We start from the raw sequence: 12,254 nt of genomic DNA on the forward strand, positions 1-12,254 counted from the left end.
ATTTAAAATACTGTGAACTGTGAAAGTGAGAAATCGAATGTGCAACTTGAATTGTTGAGATGAGAACTGATGAGCCGTTTTCAACACCTGCTTTGTTCTAAAGGTTATCATCTTTGCCTCTTTGAATCTTTGCCATTATTCACTACAAATTACCCATGCCAAAATCTTAGCATGACTGAAAATGGTTCAGTCAGTCAGGAATAAATCTTTCATTCCATCTATGAAGTTTAAAGTTGGGGGTACTCATTATCCCGTGCTGTAGCCCGAGGTCTTCCTCCCCTCAAGTTTCCTCCTAAATCACCTTTCTTTTCTTTGCTAGCCAAAGAAATGAATCCCACCTGTTTATTTGATATCTAACATGTCTCAGCCTTCAGTCATAACTCAAAAATGTCTAAATTAAAGGGCTTCTTCGTGGGTTCCTAGACTTCATTTGAAGGAGCTCAAATGCCATCTGGTACTACCGACAGCATGCAGTCAGGGCAAGTGTTCGATAAATCTGGTACGCTTCTAAACAATGGACACATTTGATTGTGGAGGATTTCCTCAGTGGTCCCACTAACAACACACATCCAAGTAACATACACCGACGCATTGATTGAATCTCAGACATTTGGGGAAAAAAGCATCGAGCAAGGTTTTAGTGTTTCATGTCATGTCTGCGTTGCGTGTCTGGAGGAAAGAGGCATCGATACTTCCCAAATGTGTGTGAATTTGTGTGTGTCAGGTAGATCAAGAAGTTCTCTCCTACTTCTGTTTCATATGTCTCAGACTAGCCAGGGTACTTTCCACATCTACAGGTACTTTGCAGGCTTCAACAAGCCCACTGGCAGCTTACCACAAAAGTAAGAAAGTCATTAAAAAAAAAAATCAAGTTAGAAGAGTTCTTGTAACGTGTTCATGTCTTTGATGAATGAAAAAGAAACTGAATTCAAAGAAGAGGATTGATAAAGTATTTTGAAATGTATAGTGAGTATATTGTCACCTTTAGGTCCCCGTTATGTCCAGAGCTCAGGACACAGTGGTTCTCCCGAGGCACAGTGACCTATCAAAGAACCTCTGTCGGCTTGTTGTTTGTTCTCATGTTTCCTTTTTGTTTGGTTTGGAAAGTCTCCAGGTTGTAGTAAATGGCGAGGGAGCTCAAGTAAAGGAAAAAATGTCTGGATTGTTTTTGTATTCCTGTCTAGCATGACCAAACCTACACTCTTTGCTGGAGAGAGGATTTTTTTTAAAAGAGTTTACAGAGATATCATCATCACTATCAACCACCCCTTTCTCATGTCTACGTGAAGCTGAGGATGGATTTTCTCATGATGGATGTGGAGTGAACCTGATCGTTTCTCAGGTGAAAGACTTCGAAACCAGATGTTGTCTAGGTGTGCTATTGTAGCTCTCAATCAAAAGAAGGACTTTGCTGAGTGACTGAGATCCTAAAATGTATAAATGTTACACCATGGTGAACTTTGTGCGTCACGCCTGATTCTCTTTTTAATGTGCAGTCATTCAAATACTTGCTGGAGATGGCAATTTCTACTGAGATGAAGACATAGTATAGGATTCATAGATCAATAAATTAAAGATCATTTGCTCCAAAAAAATTTGAAGGGTTGAAATTGTCGCTTGTTTTGATCTCCCCTTTCGGGCATTGCATTGTCTGATGTGGAGTCCCCTAGACGAATGCATAGAAATGTTTTTCCTTCATTCTTACAGTGAATTTGCGTATTTACGGCGAAAAACTCTGACAACTTGGGTGTTTTCAAGGACTGAAAATTCCAGAAAAACAATGGCAGATGTTTATTTTTCGGACTTACAAAGAAAAACCCGAATTCGGCCAAAATTGAATGTCTCTCTGAGTGAGTTGAATATCATGAGGAACACTGGGAACAACATGACTGTCCAGTCAAAGCCAATCACTGTCTCCTTGTTTGGTGAAGAAACACAGGAAATCGCGGTAAGAATGAAGTAAACAGACTTCCATACATCCATCCTATGGGACTCCACATACCACAATGCATTGCGAGAAACCTTTCCGGCAAATTCACAAGAGAGTAATTACAGTTGAGATCAAAACAAACCTTTGAGGAGCAAATTCAACCTTTTACATCTTTTTTTTAAAGCAATTTTTGAGGCCTACACTCTTTATCTGGTAAAGAATGATCATCAACAGCAGCTTTAAGGCATGAGAGAGACCATAAAGACTTGCTTCAGAGACTATGAATTCCAAGAACTCAGTGCATTACGTGAAATATCACAGAAGGACAGTCAATAATTGTATATGTTTGAGAAGGTTATGTTAATGTCAGGTTACAAACAAACCAAAAAACAATACCCCCACAGTGTTTCAACTCAGCAGGAATGCTTTATCGGACATCTGCCCCATCTGACAGACTGTAATTTCATCTTTCTTCACTGGCTTCTCTTCTACTTTGAAACAGACTCACTTCTCATATTCCAAAACAAAGCCAGCGAGGAGCAGACGTAAAGGGAAACATCACGATGGGGGTCTTGTTTGGCTGATCTATGGTCGTGATAGGTAAGGGTCCATCTGACAGGGTTCAGAAGGATTCCAGTAGAAGACTAATTGAAATAATCTGGCCTGACACACATGGAAGTCTTTGAAGTCTTTGCTGCATGTGAAGACTGTTACCAAACCAGCAGTTGTGCAATGCTCTATCAATTACTTGCCCATTGGGGCATTAGCCACTCTCCTGCTGTCATTCTTTGAGGGAAGGGCATTATTGATTTTCAAATAAAATGAAGTTTATATTTGTCTTTGGCTTGACCTGACAACACACATGCACTTAATTCCCATTGGTTTTATTTATTGAGGGTCAAAACTGGGCCACAAATCACTTCAAATGAATAGATATGCTAAGGTGCTTCAAGGACGCCTGTTGTTTTTACGTGGGACTTTTCCCAGTTTTTAGATCTCCATCCTTGGATTATGAAGAAAGGCATCTGAAGTAGCTTTTAGATGAGGTTTTGTTTGAGGTTAGCTGTTTCTGTTTCATCTCTTCTCCAGCTTTGCAGCTGCGCTTTGTCGTCTGCACCCTTAATACCTCCAAGTTAAGCAGCAGCTTCTGATGTTAGCTCTTAATTGTCAGGAGGGTAGGTTAAAGTGAAGTTTACTTTTCAGATTAACTTGTTTGACTTTTGTCTTAGGAAACTGAACACGCAGAGGCCATATTTCTGTGAAGTCAGTTAACCTTTGGGTTATTTGGAGTAAAAAACTTGTCTGCAGTAATTATTCAGTACCACCAGCTCTCATAAACAAACGCTCACTGTAATCTTTAAAGACTAAGTGATGCAATTCCAGCTACAGATCCTTGGATGTTGGATCTTACATTTTAAGTTTGCAACGTTGTTACAGTCTCCCACCTCTATTGTGGTTCCAGGAGTTTAAAGCAGATTTGAAGGGGTGGTGGATGAGTCCTGTTCTCGGATTAGAAGAGCGGCAAGACACAGCTTGTTTTAAACCTGACCTGACTCGATACGTGACAGAGGTCGACAAAAAACACCCAAAGTCAGACTGACAGCCTGATAACAGAGCAATCTCCCAAGCAATTTATTCTTCAATTTTAATAACCACAGTTTAATGTTTTTCCCTGAAGAGGCCTTGTATAATGTCAGAGTAATTTGATTAAAAATACATGTCAATTATACGGTAATTCCTTTGGAGTAAAAGACATGAGACTATTATCCTTATCATTCTAAGAGTTATTAAGTATTTAACTGATGGTTGAAAAAATTCATTAAATTGATAAATAACAAAAGCTCTCAGAGAGCGCAAACCTCCGCCAAGAGTCAAATCTCCTTTTTGACAGTAATTGGCAGTTATCTGATCATATTACCAGGATCATTCACACTTTAAATGCTTGTAAGAAATATCTGTCCCCATTAATAACAATATAGTATGTCCAAATGTTTGAGAACGCCCATTTTATTCAAAAAATCCAAATGAAATCCACAATCTGGATCTGATCTAGATAAAACTCATTGGGGTAATTGAGAAATCAACCTGACATAACTGAGTCAAATTTTTTTTAATGATTTTTCTAGTTTTCTCCAATAATGAGGGATTCCCTTCAAAATGTAATGGAGTCTTGCATGGCGTAAGGTCTCTTTGGTTGTGATTAAATGCTTTTGACATCATCCCGCTAACAAAAAATAAATAAATGTCAGTAAAAATATCACTTCATTGGCACAGGTAGAATAAACATTAAACATCATTAAAAATAAAGACAATAAGAAAGAGAAAGAGAGAGAGAAAAAAAAAGACAAAGTAAGGCACGAGAGTTCACGTTTTTACGTAATGAATGAAACAAGTTTAAAACCATCTGTGTTGGTGTATCATTAAAACTTGCTTTTCTAAAGTTTTCCAAACAAGTGTTGAAGGTTTTTATTTAATAATTTGTTTGTCTATCCATCACAACACAATTTGTTTAATTATGTTTTATTCTTTTTTATTATTATTATTAGTATTTTATACTCTCTCTTCTTTCTTGGCATTTGTTGGTATAGAGAAAACATTTCCTCACAGTGAGCAGATCACGAGTTTGGCCTCACGCTGTGTTCCTCTGAGTCAGTGTGCATTATTTTACTACATGTCGCATCCTTAGGACTTGTGATAAAACTGGTACTTTAACGGCATGATGTTGAATACATTCTTTGCTGAGGTATAGCACATCAACTAGCCACGGAAACACACTCAAGTCCAACAGATTCAAAGTTAAAAGTCAACCCCTCTATGGACTCACAAATGTGATTCATCACAGTGGATAATCTACTTTAAAAGTTCCTCAGTGTTCAGCTACTCCTATTCCCTTTCATCAGTCACCATCAGACGCTGAGCTTTTGTCCCCTGAAGCACTGTAATCAACAACCAGTGACTGTTCAGACCTGAGGTTTAGTTTTCATTGGAGTGAATTCTTTTTATAATGGAGCACGTCATTCTCCCGGGCCACAGAAAAGGCTGATACCTCACTTTACTACACCACAGATGAGTGTAGCAGAGCGTCACGAGGCCAACATTCTTATTCTGCCCTGCAGATGTTTCTCGTAGGTTGCACCCTACACGTTCAGCCATTAAAGAACAAATCAATCATGGTGCCACGGTGGAAACTTCAGCGGGACAAACCTCCATGGAAAGACTGGAGTAGGGCACGTTGCCAAAGGAAGGAGACGCACTGCTCAGCTCGAACCAAATTTAAATTCTTTGCAGACTCTTGGAAACGTACGTTGCTATAAACAAGTGGGTAGAAACTAGCGCTGGGACGATACAATGAGTTTAAGATACGATACGTTAGATGATAATGAGATCAAGCTATCGGTGCAATATTTTTGGAAAGTTAGTACTTACTCTGAGTATGACCTTTTCTATTCATGAGGAATTTACAAAAATAAAAACAAACCTCCAACAATCTGGTGTGTAGTACTAGATCAGGGGTCTGCAACCTGCGGCTCTGGAGCCTCATGTGGCTCTTGGAATCTTTTGCAATGGCTCCCTATAGCTTTAAAAAAATATTGAAATAGAGTTATTTTCTTTCAGAGGACATTAATGATTAATGACAAAAAAATATAATGATATAACAATTTGTTAACCTGAAAATAAATCACATTGTGCAATGACTCAGCACCTTCCTACTTCATCTCCTGCAACATCTACAGATCATCGACTTTCCTGCACCTGTGACTAACCTTAAGTTTTAAATCCCTGGTAAGAAAACTAAACTAACAAAAATTCTGGAAGAAAATAGAGATTTTAATTGTATGGGGACAGATTCATTTAACCGCCAATGTACCGCTTAAATATGCAATTAGCATGTGTTGACCACATGATCATGCATTATCAAATTCAAGTAACTTTTTGTGGCCCTTCAAATACATTAAACTAAAAAAAAAAAAATCTTTATATAATGTGTTCATGTAAACAGAGATGCGTAAGAATTTGAAGATGCAAGATACCGTTTTATTTCTTGATGTTGATTTATTTTATTTTATCTTAAACTGTTTTTAAGTTGCCATTTACATGATCAATGTAAATCAAATTAAATCAAACATTATTCCATATCATTTTAACTGTATAGATTTTAATACACTGTATTGTCTTCATTGAGAAGTTATTTTTTTCGGCTCCAGAACGACTTTAATCCAAGTGAGATGAGGCAAAAATGGCTCTTTTGAGAGTAAAGGTTGTAGACCCCTGTACTATATATTTGGGTGATATGGGTTTTTAAAAATCTGACGCTCATTGTGATGCCACACATACCCTCAACGATACATCTTAGTATTTTTTAACATTGCCATATTCTGACGCACGATGTATTGACCCACCTGTAGAAGAAGAAACACATTCTTCTAAAATCATGGATGCAGACTAATAATGTTCATCATTACCTTTCATGAAAACTAAACTCAGACAAACACATGCTTGTCAGCAAATAGAAAATACACAAAAATGCTTTTGAGATGCAACCAAATTTTGTTTAAAGATTTTTAGGCAGAGAAAGCCTATTATGTTTTAACTTAGCTTTTCTGGAATTAACATTACTAATTTACACATTTCCAGTAGCAGCCACTTCTCTCTTTAAAAAAAATTAAATAGACTTTTTCCTTGAATGTTATTGCATGTTATAACTGTGTCACAAGTACAATTTAAGCCATGTTTTCTGTCATTTTTATCTTCGTATATGTCTTTTTTTTCTTTTTGCTAATTGCTATCACCACAAGATATTTTGATACCAGCATAACTGCAGAGGAATCCTCACATGCAGTTTCCAGACCACAGATAACTTAATCCCCGTATATTATGAGATTAAACACGTAATGTTGAGTCAGTAACTCCCTGTCTGTAGATTTGATGATAGAAGTTGTCTGTTAGTGCAGATCAGAAATGCTTCAAGGTAAACCATTCCAGCTGGTGCGGGAATTCCCAATATATCCAGTACCAGAATCTCCTGGATCATCACTAACTTTGTTCTTCCTATCAGCGATAAAGCTTTGTAATCCTCACCTGCCATTACCCTTAATGATCTGCTTATGGCTGCATCACACCAAAGCTAATACCAGGAGGAAAGACGACTTCAAAAGGAACACATGTACCCCTCTGTGTTTAGGTGGCGTTTCCCCCGACTTATTCTTCTTATCTCGCACTCTAGAGCTTGTTATAGAAGCACATATACAACAAGAAAAATAATTAAACCTTTGTTCTTTGCTTTCTCTACTTTTTCTTCATTCATGTGCCCATTTGAAATTTCTTAGGGGATGGAAACCCTGTGAGATGTTGGCCCACAAAGTAAGACTATAAAATAATAATAAAAAAAAAACCAAACTATTTGAGTTGTCACTATATTTAATTTAAATGATGAACAAAAACATGTAATTTTCCACATCAGGTGGTTAGACTGAAACTAACAGTTTATAAATCCTCCCAGCAGAGTTAGCTTAAAGCCAATTTACATGTAAAGTCCTAGGGTCTGTACTACAAAGTTGGATTTCCTCTTATCGCCCTAAATTCCAGGATTTATTCCATATGTGGTGTAATACGACACTGGTCAACTTCTTACCAGGAAAAATCACCATGGTAACTTACTCTGAACACCTAACCTGGTTGGGACCAGGTTAAGATGTGGATCAAATCTGAGTGAGTATAAAAGCCCCGCCTCCTGACCAATCAGTTCTCTTGGAAAATGACCTGCTCAAGAATGTGCATCTGGTCTGAATTATGCATTTTTTAAAGAATTCTCTGTGTTTGTCAGGTGGAAATCACCTGGCTTAAGTGAACGTGTTGATATCCTGCTTCATAGTACAGTGGCGAATGTTAGATTAAGTGAAGTCTAATGATAAACTTTCATTTTGTGCAGACTCTAAAGTAAATGTGCAAAATGACACAAAATACACAAAGTGATTCCAAAAAAAGACTTTAACAACACAAAATGAAGACAAAAATACACCAAATTATTCATAGCACAAAAAATATACTAAAAAGACGACTAAAATATAGAGTAACCGCAAAAAACAAAAAAACAGCAAAATAAACACACCAAATTACAGACAAAAATATGCAGTGGCTCGAAAACAATATACAAAAATAATGACAAAACTCACAAAACAGCTACATAAACTCAGAAATCCTTAGTTTTTTCTTGTTATAATTTTTTTTTTTTTTTTTTATCAATCACATTTCTGTGGCCCCTGCTGTGATAAAAGTTTCCCATCTCTGGTCTAACTTATAGGCAGACCAGACATATGATCTTTTCTCATAATGTCTTTTTTGTGATCTGATGACTGTAATTGTAAATCAGTGCTCATGTATATTCACCAGAGTCCAATGCCACATGGTCTTTAGTGCTAAGCAGACATTTCCCTGTGAACTCCTGCTTCAGAGCCTTGCTCCTGCCTCATCAGTCGCTGACCTCTCTGGGTAATTCTGCATGTTTCTAACCATGTCACGTAAATAAAAGTCGTCTGTTTGAGACACTGTCTGCCTTTCAAGGAAAATGCACAGAAAATGGCCGAGCATTTCTCTGAAACAAGCTGCCTCGCTGACCTGAGCTCGACTCCTGTCTCACTATTTCTTTTTCCAATTGGACAAGTGAACCACAGCTGTAATTAGGGACAAGGCTTAGCAACCCACTGTAAATAAGGTAAAGCACTAACAGGGGGAAAATAGCTCCAAACGGTTTCCCCTTTAACCCACTAAGATGTGAAAACTTTTATGTGCAGCACTTGATTGATGCCAAAAGTTTGAAAAATCTTTTTTTTAAAAGCATTTAAACCAAGTCAAAATGGTCTCTGCAGGACTCTAATGCAAAATGGCAAACTGACAGCTGGGCTGACTTTCTCTGAGTGCAGCCTGGTGTTTTAAGTGTGGCTGCATTTACTCTGTTTAGGTTTACAATTGAAACAAAGGTTAATATGCTTTAACAGATATGGAGAGTACATAAATGACAATGATTAAAGCATGTTTTTATTATATTCTAGCACTGTTCAAACAACATCTCTTTAAAAGAAACAAGAGACATTATTGGTGAAATCTGTCACTTTTTATAGTGTTTTCAACATTTGAGATGATTGCAGAGGCAGACTATGGTTGAAAAGGGATTTAGTCTTTGGTTTGGTTGTGAAATGTGAGAGTTTTAGAATGTTCGTCCCCTGATGGACAAAAGACAGAAAATGGCAGTGTGACTTAAATATATTAAAGCTGCAGTATGTAGAATCCTGAGACTTGTATAGAATCGACTACGCTCACTCGCCCCTCCCTGTTTTGAAACCTATCGTCCCCTACTGGTATCCTCCTGAACACGCACAACTGTGGAGCTTTATCTTGTGTTATTGGAGAGTTTTCTGATGTTTAGAGACATGAAAACACATATCAATCTCTAGTTACTGTCCTCACAGCAGCCCCTCCTCCGCCACAAAGCTCACACACAAGCAGCCGCAGGCACAGAGATCCAAACTGCAGGTCAGAGCAGACCTACACCACTCCACATCCAGACTGTAAATTATTTGTACATGTTCTCCCTAACTTGGATATGCTTGTTTTAGGTTCACAAGCTCTGCGAGTCTGTTCCATACAAACATATTTGGGCCTTTATACTGTTGCTTCTTCATGTCAGTCTTCCTTTTGGTCTTGCTTTGCCGTGTAACTGTTGTGCCTAACGCTGCGATGGAGACTTCTGCTGGAACGTCCGCCATTACACTTTTAATATTGATGGAAATGGTACGTGAACGCACATTGACTTCAGTCGATCAACCAAAAGTAACATCCAAAACAGCCCATGGAGCACACTGTCAAAATATTTCTGAATGGCTGAAATCTAGCGTCATGCTCCTGGATTTCTTAAAGCTGATATCTGGAGTTTCTGAGAAATATTTGTGATTCTTTTGAAATTTATAAGACAATAGTCTTTTACTGTTGTCTACTGCAGGTGGTCATTCATATATATTAATGTATAAAAGTCCCTCCTTCGTCCTATAGACCTCTATACAAATGGAAACAATATCCGACTGCTCCCAGCCAATAGGCTTCGACTTCCTGTTTTTGAGACTGTCAATCAAAGTGAATGTGGAACAGTGCACGGAGCTGTTGAGGGCGGGACATCGAGATGTCCTCTCAGGAACTTCGGATATCAGCTTTAAGCTCATGTACAAAGCCAGGAGAAGGTCCAGAGGTCCAATGTTGTCGCAGAATACTTTGAATTACAATATGCCCAAAGGTTATTATGGATTTTTGACCAAATGACGCAGACAAAAATCTTACATACTGCAGGTTTAAGTTCTTAAACACTCAAAAAAAGGTAACTACATACGTCTATAAAAGTACTCAGTATGTTTTATGAAAATAAAGTAAAGCAATCAACTGGATATAGGAAAGAAGCAATGAAAATTGCATAAAGTATTTGTGAATCTTTGTTGCAGCTGCTCTGTGTAATAATCTCTTTAAAGACGAGAGCTGAAATATGACGATGAGACACAGGTGCAATATCTGTAAAACATGTAATGACCTTCATCCTCCCTTTGATTATATTTCTTTCTTTTTCCTGCCCGCCCTCTTTGTCTGTTTTTAGAGGGAGATGAAGGTGAACAACTTTACAATAAACATTCCAGTGGGTGTCACCCACCTTAGAGCCTAATTAGAGACCTGGGTTTGTGAGTGAGATGGATGACTGCTGTGTGTGTATGAGTGTGTGTGTGAGTGTGTGTGTGTGTGTGTCAGCACTGAGGAGGAGGAGAGAGCAACTTTGCTTAAATGCAGGTGGTGGATGTAAATGCTGGCTTTTATCTTGATTTTGGAAAAGCGCTCACAGGCCCGTGCAGGTGTGTGTGTGTGTGTGCAGGAGATGAGAGCTGATAGAAGATGATGGGGGTTGGACTGGAGGGTTGTCACTGGTACAGAGAGCTGAGGGCCAGAGGCAGTCGTTTATCAAAGGGGTGTCCGATTTGGTAAGGCTTTGTTGGGGTCAGGGATAGACACAGTAATGTGAGAAGTGCTGTGAGTGCAACCACTAATGATGTAAATGATATATACTGTGATGTGTTCATGCTGGGGTAAGAGGGTTGTTGGCCAGGTCAGGCATGCAGACTCCATGTAATCATTAGGTAACTGCTTGAATTCAGTGTGTTCTTAGTGTTAATTTTGACAATGAGTCAGAGAATGTCAAAAGAGACAAATTTCATATATTTAAAAACATTTTAAACTTTATTTTTGTGAGTTGAAAAAATGTCTTTTCTAATCTGGGACACTTCAATGGGTTTTATACATTTATTAAGAGGCGGTTTGGACCAATTCCTCACCACAACTATTAACTCATTGCCAGAGGAAGGAGGTTGTTATTGGGTGATTTTTTGACATATTACTTTAACATGAATATTATGTTGTATGTATAGAAAAAAAATCATTATTTAAGAAAGAAAAAAGTTGCTTCAATTAAAAAATATTTTCAATCAAAAAAACTTCTCTCCAATCCAATTTTAATCAAAAAAATATTTGACACCCCAAAAAATAGCATTTGAAAACTTTTTTCTTTGATTGAAAATGTCTGTTTGCTTTTTTTGCTGTTGAAGGGAAGTTTTTTTTTATTATTAAAATAATTTGTGTCTTTATTATTCAATCCAAAAACATTTAGCTTTATAAAAAAAAAAAAAATGATTTTTTTTTCACAATCATTCACTTTTTTAATTTAATTGGAAAGTGTTTGTTTTTTTTTAAGTTTATTATTTTATAAATCAAAAATATTTCTTTTGATTAATGCAACCTTTTTTTGATTGAATGATACATACCCAAATCTACCTCCAAAGGAGTAGATATACTGTAATAATAGTCTTTGGCAGAAGCCACCAATATTTCTATGCTGGAAAGTCCCTACAAAATAATGTAAAATTGTTTATTAACTTATACTTGGGCCAACATTTTCGAAATTCCTCTATCCCTCTATCTCCACCACATATATGTCGCTAACTTGTTCAGATTAAACCTATTCTTTGAATTTTGGAGTGACACTACCACAAACTTCATTATTTATCTTTTTAAACCTTACAAGTGAGTGGAAACCTGGACTAAAAAAAAACAAACTTTGAACTATCTGTTCAGACTCGGCAACATGAGTTTCTAATTTAACTGAAACCATTGTAAATGTTAAGGTATCGATATTCTAATGGTATCATCATCAAAAACCATTGCTAACAGCGAAAACATTGCATTACATATCACAGCAAAGCCTTGATGTCTGCACCTAAAAAGAGGGAAAAAAGAGAGA

Source organism: Gouania willdenowi, chromosome 9 (assembly GCF_900634775.1).
Source record: "Gouania willdenowi chromosome 9, fGouWil2.1, whole genome shotgun sequence".
NCBI lineage: Eukaryota > Metazoa > Chordata > Actinopteri > Blenniiformes > Gobiesocidae > Gouania > Gouania willdenowi.